Source organism: Prinia subflava, chromosome 3 (genome assembly GCF_021018805.1).
Source record: "Prinia subflava isolate CZ2003 ecotype Zambia chromosome 3, Cam_Psub_1.2, whole genome shotgun sequence".
NCBI lineage: Eukaryota > Metazoa > Chordata > Aves > Passeriformes > Cisticolidae > Prinia > Prinia subflava.
This window is the reverse complement of record NC_086249.1, coordinates 53,899,273-53,924,734: the sequence shown is the minus strand read 5'-3', so window position 1 is coordinate 53,924,734 and position 25,462 is coordinate 53,899,273.

Sequence of the window (25,462 nt, the reverse complement as noted above, 5' to 3'; positions counted from 1 at the left end):
CCTATGTCATTATACATCTATTATATAATGTTTAAAAGAAAGGCAAAGTCAAGGAGTATTTGTGTGAATAATATAATTAGAATGCTAGGTTTTAGGGTGTCACATCATAATCTTCAAGTTTCATAATTTGCATGTGTTGCCTATGTTTCATCACAGTAACATGCTCCAAAGTGAAATGCTGTCATGGAAAACAGCAAAAAAAATTGTCATGTATTACAGCTTGATACAGTTTTAAAAAAACAACAAACAAAAAACCCCATAAACTTCTAGAAAGTTTGTTGTTGTGGAACACATTGAGTGCAGGTAGCTTGGGGTGCAGCTACAGTGGGAGCTGCAGGTTGAGGTCTGGATGGGAGCCCAAGGCAAGAGGCTGTGAATTGCCCACCCTTTGTACAATGAAGGGCACGGGGATGTGAGGCACAGCCAGGTGAGCAGACACTCAGTGATGTGGCAGGAGCCAAGGACCAGGTAGGAAATGTGAGAGTTTACTTGGATTGTGATAAAAACCCAGGGGTTCCTTCGTTCAGAGTCCCTCCTGGGAGCACGGGCAGCTCAGGCTGTTCCTGTGTTACTGTGCCATGAATAAATGGCTTTACGGAATGAGACATCTGAGACTCTGTTGTGGGAAACCTGGGGTTGAGCTGGTGAGGAAACCTGGTCTGGCTGTGTGAGTGGGGGGTGTGGGAAGCCAAGAGAAGCACCCTGAAGCCAACTGCAGCCAAGGTGCTTCAGTCCTGGTAAAGTCTGATGGCTGGAGAGACTGCCAGGGAGTCTTGTGAATGGGCTGACTGAGAAGTTTGCCTCAACACTGTAAACATTTCAGAGAAGATCAAGGATATCAATCATCACGATGACTAATGCTAACAAGAATAATATTGGGGATAAATTTCCCATGTAAAGGTTTAAAGTAATCCCTCACTATTAAAATTGTAATGAAAATAGGACAGAAATAAGCTCTTGTGTGTAATTGGTACCGTGGGTTTATTTTGCATGATACTGATACTAGCTGGAAACAACATGCTAGGTTTAAACTTAGAAAACAAACAAAACCAAAAACAAAATAAAACAAAACAAAACTAAACTAAAAAAACCCCTGAAATTTTCTTAGAGGTTTTAAAATTCCAGAATCAATCTTTATTCTGTTTTATTTGATGTGCCAGTAAGTTTTGTAAGTTAAAAACTGGTGTCCTCTGTTGTGTACCAATGCCATTCAGACTTCCAGCTGCTAACAAGTGGTGAAACTTTTGTTGGTCTTGAGACAGTGCAGTGACACTTGCTCTGGAGTGATGCTTGTACAGAAGGGAGACTTGTAGCAGGACCATGGGGGAGAAAATGGAAGAGTTACATCAAAGTGGTAGTTTACTATGGCTTCAGAAGATGTATTCTTACAAAGAGTGTAACTGTAGTTGCTTACACTTTTGCATTTCTAGATACAACAAACCTGAGAACACCAATAAGGCCGTGACTTGCAATCTTGTGTTTATGGGAAGCTCAGAACTGACATTTGGTGGCTACACATAAATAGAATAATTTTCTCCTAAGAAAAAGTGTCATACTTAAAATTTGATATTTTTTCTTTCCAAAATGAAAGAAGCCTCTGGCATAAAATTTATTCAGGGTCACATTTCACCTATAACCTGGTTTATTTTTCTCTTTTTCAAACCTGTGTCTAGTTGCAGTTTAATATTTGCAGTCTCTGGATTGTCAACATCATTGTATAATAACCAACTTATTATAGAAAGCCGCAAATGCCATGCTGCCAATCACTTGTCCATCACACTAACAGGTGCACTGGCATTGTCAGTGTCAGGCTGAGTACTGGGGATCAGTTAGACAGGTGGAGTAATTTACTCATCTTGTAGTGGCAGAAGGGGACACCTTATCAAGGAAAAAAGAGAAATGTCTTCCCTTGGTGCATTTGGTATGTGGCTATGTAACTTGGATTTATAGTCTCTCTGTAGAAACTGATGCACAGACTAAATTTCACTCTAAAGTGGGGGAGGAACTTCTTTTAGGTATTATGCAAGAGTATTTCTTTTTCCTTTCTCTTCACCTTATCTACTGTCATTCTCACTCTCTCCCCTCACACCCCCATCTTCAACCTTTCAGTACTGTCAACTGAACAGACTGCTAGATCCAAAATGCTTAACAGACCTGTCAGTCTATTGAAGTAAAAAATAAATAAATTAATAACAATGTCAATAATAATAATAATAATAATAAACTTCAGTGAGAATGAGAAATTATATACCTTTTTTTTTTTCACAGCCATTTTTTAAAACAGTGATTGGAAGACAGTGCTCCAGAGCACGGTTTACCATTTCTTTCAAAGAATAAATGTAGAAGTTATTAAAGCAAGTACCAATGCTAATCCTTACCTGTCCTCATCTCTGTAGCTATGACAGCTTCTGGTTAATACCCAGAAAGTTTCTGGAGGCATCAGAAAGTTGCTTTATTCACTAGTATTTCTGTTACTATCAGTGTGCTGGAGAAATTCTCAGGTATCACCTGTGATCAGAATAGAGCTTTAAGCAGGAGAGCTAAGTTGGGCATGTGTGTAGCTTGTAGCTTCCGACTAAAGCCATCTGTGGTCAGGTACAACGAGTAATTGCCTAAGCCAGTGAATAAAGATATTAGAGCAATATATGAGTCTTCAAAGTCAGAATGGTAGAGGCAACTGCAGACCAAACAGTGGGAAGGAAGAATTCATGGTAATGGTTTCAAAACCTCACTTTTATAGCAGCACAGAGAGCAGTGGCTGGTTGGTAGATGAAATATACTGGAAGTTAATTCAAGTTTATTTACAGAAGCATTCCTAGGAATACATGTACTGTCACACTAGGAAATCTGGGGATTAAACAAAATTTAGGTTTCTAAAGTGTCCATTTTCTTTAGAATACTGCTAATAATAAACTTGACCTGAGGGTTGTCAGGGGGTTTGTGGTGCACTGTCTTGTTTATCAAATGGCTTCCATAATCTCCAATTCCATCATCCACAAATACGTAGTTCAGCAATTCTGGTAAAGAGCTGAGATTTCTCCTCTCCTCTCCTCTCCTCTCCTCTCCTCTCCTCTCCTCTCCTCTCCTCTCCTCTCCTCTCCTCTCCTCTCCTCTCCTCTCCTCTCCTCTCCTCTCCTCTCCTCTCCTCTCCTCTCCTCTCCTCTCCTCTCCTCTCCTCTCCTCTCCTCTCCTCTCCTCTCCTCTCCTCTCCTCTCCTCTCCTCTCCTCTCCTCTCCTCTCCTCTCCTCTCCTCTCCTCTCCTCTCCTCTCCTCTCCTCTCCTCTCCTCTCCTCTCCTCTCCTCTCCTCTCCTCTCCTCTCCTCTCCCAAAATGTAATGGACAGTGTTAAGTCTTCAAAGAGCCTTGGGCATAATATCACATTATACCTAATCTTATGTAATTACAGACTGCTGCCAACAAGGCTCCAAGGATGTCCTTGTACTTACTATTGCTTATCTTGTGTCCCTTAAAAGGAAAAGAAAAAATGTTATTTTCCACTAATCAGTAAGAACCAACTATCTCCCAGCTGCAGGAGTGCTGGGGAATGAAGAGGACTAGGATTAGATTTTTCAGTGGCAGGCAGTAGTTAGGTGGAGGGTGAAAGCCTGAACCTCTGCAGTCCTTCTCTGTTCAGATTTGACCCAACCTCGTGTATTTGCACCTGAAACATTCCCTCTGTTTACTTAGCTGTTATTCCCTGCATAACACTACAAGCCCCTTGCTATCATGCATTAAATTCTGAGATTTTTTGACAGTGCTGTTATCTCTGTTTAACCAATACTGTGTTTACTGGTATTAAAAGCATTATCCCACCTGCACATTCTGTTTACCAGAACAGCATTCAACTCTAAAGCCTGTGATTTTTTTTTCTTTCTAATGTAATTTATGAAGTTTAGACCCATTGAAAAGTTTGAAGGTTTTGATCCAGAGCATTTTCTTTTAGGTTACTATTTTGAAATTCAATTTGCTAAACAAGAAAAGCAGAAAAGTATTTTGCATAAATGGAAAAATAAAACAAAAGCAAACAATGTTGAAAATAGCTCTTTATACTGGATACCAAAGTAAACATTCTGTTACATTTTAAATTGACATTCTTGCACGGTATTAGACAACTGGGCTCAGGCAATCAAGATCGGGCCCTGGAAATGAGCCTGAGGCTTTAGCTACACAAAGCCCCAGGGCTGGACACGCATATCACCTGCTCTTATTCTGACACACCAGTTAACACAAGACCTTCATATTCCAGGTTTTCCCTGCTTCTGAGCCCTTTCTTCCCAGAGAAAAGAAATGTGGATGCAAACCCTGACTGCATCCTAATCTGTATGATAATGTGCTAAATCAGGCCCCTAAGGAATGGCTAAATGCATGCGGACATGCAATTTCCATCACCATTGAGACTTTTGTTTGTGTATCAAGAAAACTAGAGGCCAGGTGATCCCCTGGCTCCAGGTGGTTTGCATGAGGGGGCTGCCAATATGAAACTGAGGTTAAGTAAATCAAAAGGCTTAGAAACAGGAGAAACTTGATTTTGGTTAAATGCCATTTTGGCAAAATAGATGCTTTGGCAAATGCCACTGTCTTTCTGGTTTAGAAAGTATTTATTGTCTGTGAACTGAAACACAAAAAATGCTCTTCAAAGGTATAAATATATAGAAATATATTTATTGCTGTTTATTCTTAATAAAATGTTCAACAACAAAATGACTGGAAATATTTCAATTAGATAGAAATCTCCACAAGGTCTGAGACTGAAGATTTAGATTTTGAGTCCCCTATTCATTATTTTCCTCTCTCACCTGAATGGAGATTGGAAAAATTTGTTCAGTTATTAGTTCAGCTTTATTAACTTTCTTTTCATTTTCACGGATACTTTTTAAGGTAAATTATGCTATTCACTGACAATAAGCATGCTAGTGTACTCTGATGCTCGCAGTTCTCTCTATAAATCAAAACTGTCTCTAACACAGGGAGCCCAGTTCTTTGCATGACAGCTAAATTTCTTTTTTCTCTCTTTCAATCTTACAGTTCTGTTTCTTAAAAAACCCACACCATACTTCCTCTCTTTCAATGCCTTTTGAATATTTTTTCTATTTCTGCTCTGTGGTAAAATCTAAAAAGAACACAGTCTTTCATGGTTCTGAAATTATGCTTTCCCACCCAGTGATACAATTTTGTCTGAACTAGAACCAGTGCTTTCATATCTGGTGTGTAAAGCTAAGTGTCTGCACCCACAGTGAATTGAATAAAAATTGCAGTTAAATATACCACATGTGGATGCAGGAGCGGAGCTCTTAAGTGTCAGGTCTGGAAATGCTGGTCTTTGTGTTCTGTAGCAATGAAGGGAAGAAGGAAAGGATAACAACCAAGGAAAAATAGTGAGGACTTTTTTTTTAGGGTTTTGTTGTTTTTTTTTAAAATCACAATAAATTTATGATGTTGTCATCAAAGTGAGTTTATGAAAGCACCTTTGTAGAAAAACTGAATTCTTTAGCTACATGGTGCTGCTTCAGAAGCAAAGCTGCCCTGTAAAATGCTGGGAAGTTCTTCGTCACTAGATTACTTTTATGTGTTCATAAAAGCTCTAATAATGACTTCATTTTTTTTGAACTGTTTACATATTGATGAATTCAGGTAGTGCTTACTGCAGTTAAGAGAAGCTGTATACACTTCAACATGATCAGACACTTTTGTGTGCTTTTTTTTTGTTTTGTTTTATTTGTTCAATAGCGCATTGAATAGAGATACCAGATTTTAAAGGGTTTCTGGTTTAAAGAGTGAATACCTCTTTCTGTCTGAAAATTTATATTCATAAATCTCATTGTTACGAGACTGGGAAAATAAAACTTAGGGTATGTAACTTCCTGATGAAGATATGCAGACCTTCTAAAAACCTTATCTGTTGCTTAGAGTACAGAAAGCAGAAATCTTACTAATATAGGTAAGATTGTTACAAGATTCAAACCCCAGAGGCCAGCTCCAGAGATGGACCATGTCCTCAGCTCATATATGTGAGGTTTCTCTTTCAGCAGGGTTTTTTTTTTAACAATTTGCTATTTAAATGTTATTGCATAAAGGCACAGTTTATTTCTCACTTTCTGTTATTAATCTGAGATACCATACTGGCAACTGCTTGCAGAAAAATATGGTGGGTTTTTTGGGGGGATTTTTTTGACTTTTTTATAAATAAATAAGTAAAAAGGCTCAGCTCTCTTTTCTTAGAGTATGTTTTAAAAGAGATGTCTCAGCTGCAGCTTTTTTGGGGAATACCTGTATTGCTGCCAATTTACATCTCCCACTGGGAGCCACTGTGAAGCAGGGATTACCTCAAATAGGTTTTAGCAGATTAAAGAAGCCACCAAAAAAAGCCTGTCTTTATTTTTCCTTCCTCTCTTTACAAATAACACAGTGGACAGAAGGAGATGTGTTACAATTTAGTACGTCAGCCATAACTATCCCGTATCTCAGGAGGTTTTGCTCCAACTTTAATAACATATGAGTAAGGTATCTCAAAACTTCCAAAGGTATTAGCAAATATATATGTGACATCACGCTTGTAGGCTATGTTGTTGCACTGTTGCTAACATTGTAATTTTACTTTTCTGTTCTCAGTCAAATATGAGCTTTTGTTTTGCTTCTGCTTTCAGGGATTGAAAGGAATTTAAATTTTGAAGCAATGTCTATTGACACAAACCACAAATTTGCTAAACAACAAATTTGGCTTGCTTTTGCACTGAATGAAAGATCTTTTCTTTTTATCTCATTGGAAAAAAAAATAAAAATGAGAGTAAAGCTTATTCCTGCACACACGAGCTGTGGTTCTCTACACGCAGCTGCAATTCTTGCTCTTTGGTCTCTGAGGGCTGTTGAAGTAAATTGATAGTTATGGGCTTAAACTGATCTTTGAGTTTCAAGACAGAGAAAATGCCGTGCATAGATACTCAGAGCCTACACTTTATGTGGAGTAGAGAAATGCAAGCCATGTACTGTCTCATGGTGTGCAGCCACACATTACCGAGCTGCTCTCCTTAGATGCTGCTCTGTGTGAGTTAGGCAGAAGAAGCACAGCATCTTTGAAAATCCTCTCAGACAGTGAAAGTCTATCTGAAAGGTAGGGCACATTCTAAAGATTTTATCTTGTTAAATTGTTGCCTCGTGCCCTACCTGTATGTAATTGGAGGCATTTTTTCACATAATGATATTACCTTGACTGTTGCAGCTGATTCCCTATTACAACCAGTAATCAGTTTCATGTTTGTCTCCAACTAAAATCTCTTCTTCAGTAACTCTAGCTATTAAAGGTGAAATGATGCAGCTTGCTTCATTGACAGATGATTACATATTAATTATACAATGCAAATTCACTCCATTGAAGATATTTTATAGGATTGCTTGCTTTTTCCCTCTAAATTGATCATGAGTGGGTAAATCTTTTGTTTCTTCTACAAGCTTTATGAACAAATAGTTCAAAAACTAATTCTTAAGCCTTCAGAAAACAATTTAATATCATTCGACTTTTAAAAATTCTTCCTGTTGCCGAATAAGTAAAATGTTTAAAGTGGATGCTTAAGGTCTGGGTATAAATTCTTACAATATTTTTGCAAAGGAAAGGCAAACAATACTTTTCAGGTCTGAATTACTGTAACAGGTGCAAGCAATATCCATTCTTCTCAACCTTTGTATTTGTGCAGTCAACATATTTTATATCATCATTCTTTTTGTTTTTCATGGTGATATTTTATACTGTAAGAGCAAGGGAAAAGGAAAAACAGTCAATTTGCCCCCAAATTTGGCTTAAGCTTCTGCAAAGGTTATTTATAAAAAAGATTCTTCATATTAATTGAAATGAAACTAACTTGTACAGTAATGTAGTTTATTTTGGATGAATGATATTGAGATTAATTCTCATACACAGAAAGCATGATACTGTAAATCATGTAATTCTTGAAATGCAGTTACAGTCAAAAAGGTAATTTTGTGAAAGTGACTGTGGAGTTCCCTATTTCTTCTTTCTCTATGATTTCCATATTAAGTGTGTTTAGCTTGCAAGTCTAAAAATCATTTTTCTAACTGCCAGCTGCTCAAACTGAGCTTGCAATCTTACCTACAGAACAGAGTTTAGTTACTGAAACTTAGATGCCAGTCCTTTTTTGTGATGGATGAGGCAGAATAGAACCCGTCTCATTCTTCCAAGTGGCAGCTGGAGTGACATTACAATTCCATTGCAACTATTATGAAAACATTGCTAGATGAAGAAACAGATGTAACTCTGTAAATAGAAACTGTTCTGTGGTCTGGAAATACGTCATTTTTACCTTTTACATTATGTCTGTGCACACCAAAGCAAGCTAGAACAAGCTAGCAGGTGTAATTATCTTTCTTTCATATGGAGTGAAAATATAGCTGAGACTCTGGAAGCTGCATTATTCAAAGCCACAAAGGCTGTTTTTCATAGTCTAATGTGTATCACTTTAAAACAGATTTGTTTATTTCTGTGGCTAGTAATAAACAAACATTTTAACTTCCTGCATAGTTGCCTTATAAGATAATTGGACTGTAAATTGAAGAGCTGTCAAATGGCACTTGCTTGTCTGGCAAACATTTCTTTAAACATATTTTTATATGCACTCAGGTATCTTCTATCACTTTTCATTCCTTAATAGTTCTCCCCCAAAACAGAAATCAGGAACGTCTTGATCTCTTTCACCCATCTTCCCAAGAGAAACTGAAGCCTCCAGGTCTGAGTGTGCTCAGAATTAAGGAACAGTGTAATCTCAATCAGCTGGTAAAATGTTCATTATGGCTGTAGGCTCTTTTCCCCCGTCACCTTTTTCATATAGTACAATTTGGTCAATATATGATTCAGTAAAACACAAATATTTAAACCAGAAGTTTCAGTCCCCACTTTTAGTAAATGTTTTGCTTGGCAGAAGCTTCATTACACAATAAATGAGTCTTTTGGAAAGAGCCAACTGCTTCATATAAAACAAGCTCCTGTTCCTTTATTGCTTTAGGGAGAGAACAATGAAAATTCACTGTTACTGGCCACATCAACCTGAATGAAAGCCAAATAGGAAAATTGAAAATGATTGTCAAGTTCATCATATCTAATACAATAGAGGCAAATTAGAGTTATCTGCAGCAGCAGAAGTAGCAGCAGATTGCATTATAAATCATCATATCATTGACAGTCAATTACATTCAAAACTTTTCAAGCATGAGGCAGCGGCAGTGTTTATCTACTAACAAACTTATTCAAGCCAGAAAACACAGTGTGGGTGCATGAGGAGAATTTCTTGGGGGTCTGAAGTGTTTGCATTAAAAGAAGAGAATTTTATAAAAAAAAATTCCAAGAAAGGTTAGAAAGCATGAAGCCTGGTTTGTTGCAAAATTCCCTCTTTAAACCTAATCTGCCTTTCTTCTTCCACTGCAGTAAATGCACATTTGATTTGTGACTGGGAGAGCCCTGCAGTAATGTCAACTTCTCTCCAGTCTTCTCTGCTTCATTACCACTTCTACTTTCACAATATTTCTAGCTCCCTTCTGAGTTCCCAGCATTTTCCCCCTTTCCTTGTTCTTTTGTTTGTTTGCTTGCTTTTAATGTGAAGTGCATTTTTCGTTTGTCTTCAGGAACAAAGAGCTTTCTGTAAATTATTCAAGGTAAGTAACCTTGCATGTTAGGAAATCAGTCCCTCACCTAATAGATATTTAATTAAATATATTATAGAAGTCCTAATCAAATAGATTGCAGAGGATTTGATATAAATTGAGAGAAAAATCTAGACAATATTTTACTAGTCAGTTTATTTTATGAGCTCTCAGAATTGGACTGAGCCCTCAGAATTAAATGCAATTTTTTCTCTACTGAAAGTTACAATGAATGTACTTTCTGGCTGTTCCCGTGGGCATCGGGGAAAGCACAGAGCAGGAGCAAAAAGTTCTGGTCCTAAGACGAGGGTTTGTGATTTTGCTGTAGTGCAGAAGAGGGGAGGGTGTTCCATATGATGATCCATCTACTTTTTCGATACACATAGAAAGCCCTGAAGCTGTAAGAGAGTGTAATGCAGGGTTTGTATTGATCTTATATCCACATGCCTGTATCCAGTAGGAGAGATTGTAGGGTTTTAGGGAGAAGGTCCTAAATTTATTTTTTTTTGTAATCAAAACTGGGTAATCTCCAGAGGTTCTCTAGCACCAAGTCTCTTCATATGTTCAGAATGACTTGAGAAAACTATTGCAATATGGCAATGAATTGTTCCAGTATCGAATTTGGTATAAAGTCAAGGTTGAGAACCGTGCCGCTGTTTTGCAGAATAAAAAATATATTTTTAGTAAGAAATAAGATACCTGAGGCCTAAGGTCTTCCTCCTGCAGGAGGTCTCCTTTGTGCCACTGTCTCCATCCCATTCTAGTCAGTTGAGACCAGATGTACTGCACAGAGACATGCTTGTGATTCATTCTAAGTTTCAGTTCTAAACCACCAAGGAATTTTTGCCACCCAACCCTCTTTTTATCTGATCTAAGAAAAGCATGAAGGTGAAGAGCCTAGCTTGTTACATATCTGCCGAATTTTGCCACACTTGGGAACTGATCTTGTGTACCTCTAAAATTAAGTAGCCAGTTGAAGTGCTAAACTTAGCAATTCTTGGATAATTAAAAGGAAAATAGAAGTAATCACAGGAAGTGGTTCAGATATTAATTGGGATAATCTTGCTGGGAATCTAGAACAAAAACTGAGTTAGTGCAGATACTGTAGTAAGTTGCCTGAAGATAGGTAGGATAAACCTATTAAGTCTTAGATCAGAATGAACACAAATAAAATTATTACACTGATATAATTTTAAAGAGCTATTAAATTAGCTGAATAGATAGAAGAGAAAGGCTTTTCCCTAATCGTGAAATCAAAAGTGTATGTGCAATTTCACGTTTCTGGAAACAAAAGTCTCTTAGCTAATGTTTGCATCAGGGAAGAAAGAAATAAAAATGTGGATACTTTGTGTGGAATTCAGTTCACACTGGTTATGCTGCACTTCTTGACCTGTGCTCTGTCTACCCCATGGGTCATAACCTGTCATGTGAGGGAATCTCTGGGGTATTAACTATGTTTTTAAGGGAACTGAATCTCTTCCACTCTTTGCATGATTGCCACTTTATGAAATTCCAGCTACAAAATAGAGGGAAAATATGCATTCATTTCAGTTGTTTGCTTTTGGTTAGATGTTTCAATGAGTCTGGGCTAAAACCTATTTCTGTGGTTAGCCAAAGTTTAGCATATCTTCAAAGATTTTTAGTTTTACTAAATTCTTCATACAAATCTGGCTGTAAATCATATCTTTATTTATCCAGTTCCTTTGCCTCTTTTAGCTTTTTATAAAACACTCTTGCATCCACTATTGAGTTAATGAATACTAAATTTAGTATGTAAGTAGTTTTGTAGAGGATTATGTTCCATATCCATACCATATTAAGAAACGATGGTGTTTGGTTGGTTTCTAAAGCTTCTTGACAGCTGGGGCATGACAAAGAAAGCTTTTCTGTGTACTTGTTCTGAATTTTTTTGGGCATGGATTATCAAGTAGCCATAAATAAGCCTTATTGACCCAGGTTATTATTTTACGTTTACTTTCACACATTTCACTTAGTGAGTTGTGTTATAGGGTTTTTTTTCCAAAGGAATAGGTCAGGGCTAGTAACTCTGGGTGATATTCTGAGAACAAGTTAAGCCAGAAGGACTTGATTTCTACAAACATATTTCAGTAGCCATCATGAATAAATTACTAGAATTTAAATTATGGTTTTGATTGCTGAAATTGAGTTACTACAATTGTATCATACATACAGAAGCAAACTTGTGATAGGAACATTAGTAAAGATTAAGAGTAGGGATTTGATCTCAATAACATAAAAAAACCCCTGTTCAAATCATAAGTTTGTTTGTTTGTTTGTTTGTTTGTTTGTTTGTTTGTTTTCTCCTTTTCAATACATTATTCAACTTAAGTCATTTTTTGGAACAGTTTTCTTTCTAGCTGCACTCATCAAAAAAAAAAAATCACTTGTACTACATGGTCCTGCTAATATTGATTGAAATTAGTATGACCTATCTTGCTTTAAGCAGTGTATGATCCTTTATTTTAGATACTGGAATTGGTCGTGGAACCCATATTTTCTGCTCACTATCTTTATTTGGTAGGGTTTAATGTTGTTAGCAGACATGAACAGGGCTTTTACAAAGCACTTCTGACATATTGTTAAGTAGGCTTTAGATTGTAGGAATTCATTTGATGCTTTGCTCTCTTATTGAAGTGTATGCATTTACAATTAATATTTGGGATTATGTTCAAACTCTTTGTCATGGGTTGACATTAGACAAAATGCCAATGCACCCATGAGGGTATATTTTACCTAATGAACTCCTGTGAGATGTGGTCAAGAACAGAGCAGAGCAGGCCTAATACTTGAAACAGACAGACAATTTATTATACTACAGAACAATGGACAATAGACAGGGAAAGAAAAACCCAACCACCCAAAAGCAGAAGAGAAAACCTCCCAAAAACACTGCTTCTCCTCCCCCCAATTTCCATTCCATACATGCTCACTCAGTTGACTCCAGCACATTACCTTCATCTACTTGCTTAATCCCTCAACAACCCTGGGTTCCTAATCCAAATCATCATCCTTTAAAATTCAGACAATCCACATTCCATCCAGGACGAGAGGAGTCTCTCTCGCACCACAGACCCCCCCCACAGGAAACACAGGTCCACCATCCCGTGTTCCCACGTCACCCATGGCACTGCCTGGAAGGGTCTGCCAGGGTGACACCCTCCTTTCCATGTCCAGCACTCTCACTGCCGTCCATGGACCTGCACTGCAACAGGGCTCTTTTTAAGGATGTTTGGCCAAGTACCAAAAACCAGCCATCCTCTCATTTTGGGACTCAGGTCCCCCCCATTTACCCCTGGGGCCGGGGGCTCCACGAAGCAGGCCAAAACGTCTCTGGGTTTGAGCCAAAAACATCCACCCAAACACAGTCTTATTTATAGTCAGGAGGGTCCAGGGTCCGTCTATGGCTATCATTATGCAGGAAAAGTCCGGCCTAATAGGCCACTCCTCTTCATTCTGGCAATCGAAGGGGCTTCTTTTCATCTCACATTACCCTCTTGGTCCCAGGCTGTCCTCTCTCTTCTAAAACCACCAACTATGAGAATTCAGCGTCCAGGGGTAACTCTCTTCTGCCTTAGAAAGAGTTAAAAGCTTTATCTCCCACCACCAAGGTCAGGCACAGGCGATCGCAGGCACTGCAGCTCTCACAAGCAGCTCCAGCTCGGCACCTTCTCTCTGTGGGGGGAGGAGAGAGACGGGACCGGGGGGGGAAAGGGGGGGGAACGGGATGGGACAGGGAGGGGGACGGAAGGCACCTCCAAAGTTCTCCCTCCACCCCTCCATTCTAGATGGAAGCTGGACCAGCTCCACTCCAGCTCCCTCTGTTCCCCACCCCGAGGCCCACCTTGCTCAGCCAGGCCCACCTTGCTCCCCTCCCCCACCCGGCCTAGCCAGGCCTGGGCAGGGGAGAGGAGAAGACGCTCCCTCTCCGAAAGCAGAGCAGGAAAGAGGGAGTCCTGCTGGGAAATCCGGCTTTTAACCCCTCGTGTCCTCAGAGGCGTGTCCCACCTCTTAGTGGCCAACAAAGGTGCCAATACTCAGACCTAAGGACTGATTGGTTTTACCACTACTTCCAAAAAAAACTCACTTCCCTTCAAACCACGACACTCTTGAACATATCAAACCCTCTAAACCATCCAGTTTCTTGTTAATGCAATAACAGCTTCATCATAAGACTTTGTATTGTAAGTGACTTTCCTACAGTTGCAGGCCCTTGAGGTCCCTCTTTACTAAATGCAAATTGACCCAATTCCTGTACTTTCAAGGAAAAGTTTTAAAAAGCTCTTCTGTTTCATAAAATGATGGCATCTTTTAGCATTTATTTTGGTATTTTTTGGTGGGTTGGGGTCATGTTGGCATAGGGACAACCGTCTGTCTTATTTTTAACTGCTTCCCAGTAGGAAACATCTTATCTTTATAAAGCCCAATTAGAAGCTACAGAAATGAATGTGTTCTCAGAATTCTGTACCATGTAGATGACGTGTAATTTATGTAAAACTTTTAATTTTTGATAGAAGGTGTGAATGTGTTTATATAAGGTTGCTCAACTCCTGTAAGAAAGGTTATTATGTGAGAAATTATTTGCTGAGGTAAACCACCTGTAGACAGTAAAATTCATCACTACAGTTTTGTTTAGTAATGTAAAAAACACGTCGTAATCATTAAAAAATCAAGGGAATTAATGCTTTAACCAAAATATTTTCAGCCCATCCTAGCAGTAATGTTGGGGATCAATGATAAATGGTTTTGATAATATCAACACAAACAGTTTCTTTGACATGATCGAAGGTTTAGGTTGCCACAGGTACAATTTGTTGAAATGTGATTGAATGTGCTGTGACCCCACAGAATGTGTTTACCCTCCTCCTGTTTGTAAGGCAGTAAGAGCAGGCATGTAGCTAGTTGTGAAGTAGCTAATTGTTACATTCCCCTGTGGAACTGGAACTTTGAAAGGGTTAAAAAGGAGGATTTATTTCAGCTAATGATGTAAATTTTGGCAAGTGAAAGTGCAACTTATCAGACAAATTATATGCCATCTAAAAATACAAGATATCTATTATACTTCTGCCTCCTTATTGTTTCTTTAAAATAAGTTCCCTTTCATGTTGTTGCATTTTAAAACATTTTGTAGCTTGTCTAGCTCCAAAGTCAGTCTTCTGCAGTCCCATTACATTAGTATTCATCTTGTTCTGTATATCTGTTCTTTATAGTTTTAGGGAAAGCAATTTGATTTTTTCCTATTTACTAGTGAGTATTAACAAGTGTGCTTCCCAGGACTCCTGAATTCAAATTGCAAGTCAAGCTTCTTCAAAATGGTGTTCACAGAACAGAATGCTATTTCTATTTATCCAATATCCTTCAGTCTAGATAATACAGTGTCAATATTTATAGTAGCCATGTTTTTGAATGGTCAGACATTAGTAATTAAAGGGGGTAAGAACTCTGAGACACATGGGATTTAGTAAAAAAAGTGCAAGGGTTTTTGCAAGTTAAAAAGATTTATGAGATGGAGTGTGGAGTATCGTTTTGACATTCTGAAAACCTGAGTTTATCAGTCTGAGCATGACATTTGTTTGTGACCCCATTCAAATGTATAAGTTCCAAATTATGAAAGTATTTGAACAACACGTTTGAATAAATATTTGCAAAATGTAAACCCTATATTAATTAGAAATTGATAAGTAAAAAAATCATTAAAGGTTAAGTCAATCTCATATGCATATAAAAATTAGAAAACACTATCTTTCTATTACAAAATCATAGAATCATTGACTGTTAAGATGTTGGAAGGAACCTTAAGTATCATCTTGTCCCAGCCTGTCCTGCAATGGGTCAGGGCACCTCCCACTAGACCAGATTGTTCAAGGCCTTAAATATAAAGAAAGGAGAAAATATAGGATAGTGCAGAGAAAGCTGAAGAATTCAGTGCTGTTCTTTTCTTCATGAACCATCATATGGAGTTATTTGACAATACCCAATGGAAGTGTTTTAATGAGTACATAGGGTACATGAGAAACATGAGGGCATAGGGCTTATGACGAAGTGCATGCTGAAGTATGGCTGCCTAAAAGAAAGACCTTAAAAATAAAATGAATTAATAAATTAAAAAATAATGAATGAGGGCTTTCTCTGAATCTTTTAATTTTTGAGAACTCATGGAGGAGGGTTGTAGGATGAAAATATATTTCTGGGCTTCAAAATAAGGAAAACAGAATCATGTTGTCATAACCACTCTGAGCTGAATCCTTGGAAATAGTCTAGAAGAAGCATTTAATATGTACAAGAAGTGAATTTACCTCTAGAGTACTTTGACAGGGTAACAGATCCATAGAAATCTGTGGATGTAACACACCTTGAGTTTAGTACACCCTTTCATCCTGTCCCACATGACATTCCTGTAGGCAAACTTGGGCTCTGTTTCATCATTATCCTGTGATGTTTGAGAAACAATGAGTTACTGTGAGTGTCCCTTCAGATCATGAAAACATGTCAACAGAGTCTTGCGTTTGTCGGTCCTGGGCAGAGCATTACTTTCAGTATTTTCATTAGTGATGTTGATGAGAGACTAATGTATCCCTGTAAAAGCTGCAGATAAAAATCAAGGCATTAACAATGTGTAAAGAACTTGTTGGGGATGGGCAATCAAAATTTTGGAAAACATCTTTGAAGTGAGAAGTTGATATTTGTTCAAGATTTGTGGGAACTGTTACACTCAGAAAGGAGAAATTAAATGTCCCAAGGTGAAAATATCTGGCTAATCAGGTTATAGTCAGTCAGAAATTAAACATGAGTTACAATGTGATCCTCTAAAATATATGAACAGGTTTACTGCGTGCAAGATGTGAAAAACAATTATTCAAGTCAGTGCTTCTGAGGCAGTATCTAGTATGTTGTGTAGTTTGGGTCATCACATTTTAAAGAAGAGTTGAGGTAGATTGAGAAAGTCCAAAAGAGAAGAGTAAGAATGATGAGGGATTTTGAAGTCATGATCTGTAAAAGATATTGATAGAATTTGTTCTATTTAATTTTTAAAAAAGGAAGACTCTGAGAAAATACGGTGTCCCTATTATGCACAAATTTGTTGCAAGCAGGATGATGCTACTACTTTTCTTGTCTACTTAGTGAAAGAGAAGAATAAATGGGGTTAATCTACAAATAAAGTTTAGGGTAAAAAATATAAAAGCTTATCAGGCAGTAAATCTCTGCAATAAACTACCCACATGTATTTTTTTCTGAAGTTTTCTTCAAATTTTCCAAATGTCTGACAAATGAGTCAAGTATAATTGCTTTTCTTTACCTTCTGTAGCTGAAGTAGATGTTCTGTGAGATCTCATTTCCCATTCATTAATATGAATTCATAACATTTATGTTTATTGTACCATTATTTAGCTTTTTTTGTGCCTTGGTTCCTTATGCTTAAAACAAAACAATATTCTTTCTCTAGTCAGTAGTTGTGGTGAGATTATATGTACATGAAATATTTAGATTTCTGGGTACTGTGACAATGGAAGCCATATACATTTACCCTGGAGAGTGACAGACAGCTACTCTATGCAAAGGCATTGTGAAAATGACATTTCTTTGTCTTGAATTCTTGTTTTCTATTTCTGGGAGATCGGAAGATATGGTGTAGAGTTGCAAAGGAGCTATCTAACCTCAGTGGTGCCTCTTGGGACCCATTGGACAATTTTTGGAGAAGTATAATTTGCATATCTCAAATCAACTCTTTGGCAGTATGGGAAAAGTTCCCAGCTGCCAGTTTTGACAGCCACAATTCTGGCAGCTGTTAGCCTTGAAGGAGAAGGAGACAAAATAAAAGAAAAAAGTAATGGCACTGGTATTTTTGTAGAGCTTGGTTGACATTTAATATTACCTGCTGAAAATAATAAAAATAAAAAGGCACGAATGTGAAGGAGAGAAAAGGGTTCCAACTCATGGAGCAGATAATAGTAATTTAGTATTTTAAAGCAACTCAATGACTATTTCATCTCTGAGCAGTTCCACTTGCAGCTTGTTAAATTGAAAGTAGAAACAAAAAATTATAGGCTGAAGGAATGGGGTTAAAAATAAATCCTCAAGTGGGCCTGCAAACTGTAACTTCTTCGGGAAAAGTGGTTTAGCAAATGTCAGTTTTCTGTTGTTATTTTCACAAGAAAAGGTCTGATACTGCTAAGTATTTCTCAAAAGGGAGGTTACTTTAATATAGAGGTAAAGATATATAATAGTGATTGTATAGAATAAATAGTTTTTTAAGTGTTGGAAGGATTTAGAGGGAAAACTCTATGAAGGGGAGAGATGCTGTTTCATGCATTTTATTTTTACTTGCAATATTTCAATTGTACTTCTACAAAGTAAAACCGATGAATTTTTTTAATGAAATGTGAGGGGATTTTAGAGAGACATCTTGATGTGGCTTGGCACTGGTTGCTGGCTATTTTAGTGGGATTTGTATTTTCATTCACTAGGAGACTATAGTCTTCTGAATGCAAAGCTGATGTTACAAGAAATTTTGCTTGATTAGGAAGCACATAATTTGACCTGAAGGTCACATTGCATTTTTTCTTGTGTTGAAGTATTATGGATAGTATTAATCTGTATTTGTCTTTTGTTTTCTGCTATATGTTATCATGATGCATTGCCATTACAATAGCAAATAGCCTGTCAACACATTTACTGGACCGTAACCCTCTTGGGATAATCACTGAATTTTCATCAAGACTGCAATGATTAGTGTTTCTGATTATGATAATCAAATAACTAATTAGCTATCATGTTTCAGAAAAGACATAAAACTTAAAATGTTTTCAGAATATGTTAAGACACAAGTTTTAAGATACTTCCACTTATGGTGGGGCTTGTTTGTTTGTTTTGTTTTGTATTTCCAGGGAGCTTAGAACATGTAGAATGAAATGGAGAGTGCCAATTTTTCCTGAAAAGAAGCTGAGTGGTTTCTCACTCTGTCCTGTATTTCTGTTCCTTCCCCATAATTTTGAGCATAGCCAATTAAAAAATACTGTGGAATTACTACTAGGCTGTGTAAAAAAAAGGCAATACATTTTGTTTCTGGGGTTTGCATGTTTCTTTTCCCTTCTCTTTATATTTTTTGCCCTCTTTTTCAGATTTTAGAAGTGTTAAAGTCTGATTAGATGTCAGTGTATAGACTGAGATAGATCTCATTTTCACAGATTGCCTCACAGTGGCATTGTATTGTGGCACTGAGATGGTGTTCTTCTCACCTTTATGTCTACTTTCTCTTTTTTGTATTTGAACATGATGAAAACCTGTGGTGGTTTTTCATTCAGATTTCCTGCCTTCAAAAGTGAGTGTGTGACTGAAATTGTTGGGCTTTGGTGTTTTGTTGTTTGTTTGTTTTAGTGGGATTTTAAAAAAATATTTATTTGTTTCATGATATGTCAGAAAAAGAAGGCAGTGCTGGAGTTTGTTAAAAGATGCATTACAGGCAATTCCAGTTCCTTGTCCTTTTCCAGAACTACTGTTGGATCCAGATACTTGTAATTGCATTGTTTTCCACGCTGTCCTTCATCTGTGCTCATTTTAAATGTCACAGAGAGAGGTGGTGACATTATGCTAATTTGTAATGGATTCTAGTGTTACATTGCCCCATTTCTTTGACCTCAGCAAAGAGCACTTGCTGAGAAGAACAGAGGATGATTACCTCCCCTCTGAGCATGAACTAGCTGCTATGGCTACATGACCTTGGATTTAAAGAATAAACTCTAAAATTGCTGTGCAGAGGTTGTACAGGTTTTGTGCCTAAAACAAAGAAAGGATTTCAAAGAGAATTTTTTTCCTCCTCTGTGGCTGAGTTTTTTTTCTTCCCCATACAATATATCTCTTATTCAGAAGTTCCCCTGTCCAAGGTTGTGAGATCAGTTTTCGGTAAAGGTGAAAATATCTGTGGCTCACATATAGTTAGGATATGCTCTTTAAGAGATATGAAGCTTTTATAGGAGAATTAGATGAAAGACGAAGTGTTGGACTTTATTTTGAGTTCATGGCTGGAATTAGACTATACCTGTATCAAGATAAGGATCTTGCCTGAAAGATTGCTGTGGTTTGATCCTCCTGCAGCCTAAATGCAGGAATTATTGAGCTCCCAACTACAAAAAGACTCTCAAAGCAGCCCCTGAAACTATATCAATTCTGAACTGCTAGAATATAAAAAAAATGGTGACAGGATCAAAGCCATAGTCCAGCCATTACTGCTCTTTTTGAAAGAGAACTGAACAGGGTCATGTGAAGAGGACCCTATGAATGGTGGAACTGAAGGAAGATTTCAATCTCTCTTTGAAAATATACTGGCATTAATATGATTTTGAAGAGCATGAATAAGAAGCTCTGTAGTCAAAGGACTGCTGCAGGAGCAGGTTTTTGGCCTTTTTAAAGTCAGTTACAATTACACTGGAGCTCCAAATAAGGGGTGAGTAAAGCTTGAGGACATAATTCTGAATTCATTCCTCACCCAAATCTCCCCTTCATGCTCTGTGGGAGGATAAAGGGGAGTTTTGTGTTATGCAACACTGTTTCAGTTCTTGATTCTGGTTCACAGCAAAAGATAAATTGTGTGACTTACTCGTTTCTTCTGAATCAAACAAAGCAAATCAAACGAGAAAAATCCAGTAAACAGATTGGAATTCCTTTTGGGAAAAATAATCTGTTTTCTCTTCTTTTTTCTGGTACTTTGATTTTGAAAGATTAGGTGGCTCACACTTGGTGAAAGTCAAAGGCTATTGATTTCTGCCCATGGAATAACTAATATTTTCAGATAATACTTTTGATTTTGAATCTTGACACTAATTAATTTTTCTCTTGATGATTACCAGATCATTAATGGTAATGAAGTGAAATCTCTAAGACTATCAATGATTTGATGGATTTGATTTTTTCCATCAGCAGAACAGAGAAAATAAAATTGTGCTCTGAACAGATGCAGAGTGAAAGTCAATTGCAGGTTACTGTAGCATTTTCCCCTCCATTTTATAGATGGATTTTATTTGTTCTTGAAGGAACAGATCTTGGCTTTGGTATCATTTTGAACTTCATAGATTTTAAAATTTCAGAGTGGGCTAGATTTTTGTGGATTTAAAATGAAGGAAAGAACACTAATCTTATTTAAAAACCCTCAAGCTTTTCAGTCATACTGAATGTCTTCCTGTCTTCATATTTATTATCTTTTCACCCCTTGAAGCTTGCAATTGTTTGTGGTGCAAATTTGGCAGAAAAGAAAGCTGAAGATGGTACAGAAAGACGATTTTAATGCTCATTATATTCTTATCTTACATAGTGAAGGTTTATGGATCAACTTACTTCAAAATGTCACCTGCATTCTGGTCCCATTCACTTCACAATGTCCAAATAAAGCATACTCTATGTCTAAAATGAACACTTGTGTGGGTGTGCACATGTATTTGTGCAGATAATGAACTGGGTTTTTTTTTGTGTGTGTGTGTTCTGAATATACCTAATTATAAGACCCTAATACATTATTAAAATCTACAAAAAAACATATTTCTGTTAACTTTCTTTTTCCATACATTTCTAAACATACGCAAAGAAAAAATTGAACTGATTTCTTACATGTCGAATCACATCTGTAACAGCTGCTGAAATGCATCTGCTTGTGTGGGGTGCTTAGGAAGGTATTACAGATTTATTTAGCAAGAGGTAAATTTGAACTCTGAGCTAAAATACAGCTAGTTTCCATATTTAGATAGGCAATCAGTTATTTTAATGAGATCTCAGTATTACAGTGTCGTACTTCACCTGTTTCAGAAATAAATTTCTGTGCGAATAGGCTGCACAGCAGGCTGGGATATTTTAGCACTGTGGTAAGGTTGTATTTCATATTAAATATCTAAAAGGAGTTAATTCTGTGGTGTAAAGCTAAGTTTATAAAATTGTACAATACAAATAGTATGTTCACTACACAAAACACTTCAGTCCTTTAGTAGAGTTAATCTATTTAGCAGAAAATGGAATGAAATCTGTTAGTTATCAATGAATGTATCTGATGTATTCTACTAACACATAATTTGGACAAAAATGGCATTTGTTGTAAAGTTACAAATGCCTACATTTCTTGCCTTAATTTATTTTAAGCAGAATATCAAGGAAATCACAGTGATCTGTAATGCAGATCTGTAGAGCTGTTATCCTATTGCCATTTGAAACCTTTCATTGCAATTTCACTGCATTTTCATTGCATTTTTCTTCTATGAAATAAATTTTTGCAAGGAAATAAATGTAGGTGAGGAAGTAACAAGGCAGATTCCATTGCTGTTCAAAGTACGTTTTAATGAGAATTTTTCTAAATGCATACCCATGGCAGCTTGGACCGAACAAGGGTATAAAATTCAAATACAATGGTTATGAACCATCAAAACCTGAGAAACAGGCAGAGAATATCTGAAAAATGTGATCCATACAAAAATGTTTCTGCATTCCTCCTGCTTTGTGAGTAGTGACTTAAAATTCTGTCTGGTTTGAATATTGTGTGATGGAAAGATGGACAGTAATGGACTGTGAATGATCTCTGCAGTTGGGCTTTGAAATACAAGATTGACTTTCCTAAATGTGAGGTTGTGCTTACCATTCCCCAGTTGCTTCTTTTTTTCTTCATTTTTTTCCCTTGGCACACTTAATGCTTTGTTGGATTTTAGCTCAACTAGTGTGGCTTGCATATTGCAGATCATTTACTAGGAACCTGCTCTGTTACTTTCAAAAAGTTCTTAAATAAATCACCAACAATTCCATTGTAATTGTATATCTAATGTATTATTTGCAAGCCCTTATTTCGAATGGGTAACTAAATAGTGGTTTACTTTATGTTTCTGCAGTACATTTCAGTTTCATTTCTGTAACAGTTTCAGGCTCTTACAGGTGCAAAAATTACACTATTAAACTTCAGTTCTAATTTAAGTATTGCCAAGGAATCCTAGTTTATTTTTTTTCTGTTTCATTATTCACTTTTAAACAAGGTATTTAAAAATAGACCTGGTTTAAATTAATTTTCCGTGATATTTTTAGGTGTGTTTAATTATGAACATATGCCATGGAGTTAAAGTGTTCTAAATGTACTCTAATTGGAATACAAAATGCAGTGGAAAAAATGTTATCATTATTTGGTATCTTTATGTCTCAATTTAGTTTTAGTGTCACAGTTTCAGAGTTAATGGAAGACAGTTATTTTTAACATGACATATATCCTTGATTCGATCCTTATCCACTGCTGGTTTTTGCTTTCCACTGTGAACACCATCCCTCTTCACAGAGACCTGGAAGCCCTTGTCAGTGAAGACTCAGGCAGAGAAAGCATTCAGTACCTCAGCCTTGCTCGTGCCTGCTGTCACCAGGACAGCTGCACTATTCAGTAACAGTACAACATTTTCGTTGTTCACTCTTTCACTACCCGCACCTCAATAGAAACTCTTGTTGTTCTCAAGACTGTTGCAAGTGCCAGCTTTAGGTGGGCTTTTGCTCTCCTAACACCAGCCCTCTGTACCCTAGAAGTGCTTCTAAATTGCTCCTTTTGTAACTTGTTCTACTTTCATCTCTTTTAAAATGCCTTTTTCTACATTGGAACAATACAGTATTGTACAACTATATATTGTTTTGTGGCCAGTAGAGTGAGGGATGTGATTCTGCCCCATTGCAGGAGTCCCCAGAACAGGAAGGATATGAACCCAATGGAATGAGACAGGAGGAGGGGCCACCAAGAAGATTAGAAGGACAGAGCAACTCTCCTGTGAGGAAGGGCGGAGAGAGTTGGGCTTGTTCAGCCTGGAGAAGAGAAGGCTTAGAGGTGGCCTAATTGCCACCTTCCAATACCTGAAAGGAGCCTAAAAGAAAAATGGAGAGGGATTTTTTACAAGAGTGTGTAATGACAGGACAGGGGACATTTTTGAAATGGAAAAGGAGAGCTTTGGATTAGATATTGTGAAGAAATTCTTTACTGTGAGGGTGTTGGAACTCAAGAAGCTGGGGATGCCCCATCCCTGAAGATTTTTAAGGACACATTTGAAAGAGCTCTTAAGGAACAATTTGATCTAGTGGAAGGTGTCCCTGCCCATGGCAGTGGGTTTGGAACTACATGAGCTTTAAGGTCCCTTTCAACTCAAGCCATTCTATTCTGTGATGCTTAACACTACTAATATATGATATAAAAATAAATTATAGCTTGCAAATATTCTGTTTCTTGGTATATTATTATCCTTTGATCTTTGCAATGATATGTATCAGTGTGTATTTACTTGTATTTATTTATTTGCTGTTGTGGTCCAACAGTGTTTCATGGTATATTTTTTATGACTAAGCTTATTCAAATTGGTTGGGATATATTTCAGTAGTATTTAATTTGTACCAAACTTGACTGAGTGTGCATCAGGCGCAGTGGATAAGAATCAACATCCTTTTCCTGATATACACATTTTTTGAGAACATTGAAAGAATTATTATTGACAAAAGTTGTTGAATAAACAAAATGGAAATCACAGTTTTCCATCTTAAGATTTCAACCCTATAAAAATGTAAAAGTCAGATAAATGCCTTGCAGGAATGAAATGGCTACTGATGGTAGTAATATCTTTTTCAGGTGTAAAGCTGTATAAATGTAGGTGTATGGGATATGTGTATGTGCATTTTTACCTAAACATAAGCAAATCGTTGTTTGATTCTCGCACAGACCCCTCTATTTTGATCTCCATTTGGTTTTGAAGAAATTTCCCACTTTGTGTTCTAAGGAACTTGGAGTATAGTCCTTACCTATCCCTTCCAATCTATGTTCTTTGTACTCTTTCTTCACTAAGGATGTGAAAGAACGTATTTCCTGCAGGGCTTTTAAATTTAGAGCATGGAGTTCTTAATGACAGAGTAGAAATTGAAGCAAATAAATAAATAAAACATGGTTTAGTGAGGAATAACTGGTGTAGCTGAGAGAGTGCTAACTCAGTCCTGATGTCTGCTGGTATTTTAATGCATCCTGCAGCATAAATATAAGACTCCTGCCTCCTTAATTATAGCAAACACATTTTATAATGGTTCTATTGATCTTTCATGAGCAGTGTTGATCTTGTAGGAAGGGTAGATGGTGCAGCTAAATAACAATGTACATTGCTATTGCTTTCCAGCAGGGTACAGGCATTGAGTGCTTCTTAAACAAAAATATTCAATTATTTGTGTAATTTATGTAGCTTATATTTGCAATATTCTAAAAAAGCAAGTGAATATCATTCTCAGTTTCATGACTGAGATTGTTATCAGCTTCTGTCATTCATAGGAAATTACATGCTGAAATCTCAATAGATAGTGTGTAGCTGCTGTAAAAGCTAGTGAGATGAGGTAATGCTATGTAGGCAGCACAGATTTTCCCTGATTGAATACAGGTTGAATATAGCATTTGGAAGAACTTTTGCCAATCACTGAAAATAATCATTATGTAATTAAAATGAAAGAAATGCCTTCCTGGATTGCATGACTTTTTTATAAGGCAACTAATTAGTAATCTTAAAGTAACAATGATATTTCAAGCTGGATAAACCTTGCAGAAAAGTGGTAGCAAGGATCATAAAGTACAATGAAGTTCAAGATATCCTACCTTTTTTCACTTATCAACACCTTTTTCGCCCACAAGTGCTGAGTTCCTGTACTGAGAAGAAAATCTATGACCTTTGTCTAGAGAAGCTGTTCTCTGTATTAGGCTATCTTTAATTACTGATTAGATACCGTAGGTAATCTTGAGGTACAAAATGTAGAACTCTGTAATTTTTTTTTTCCTCACTTC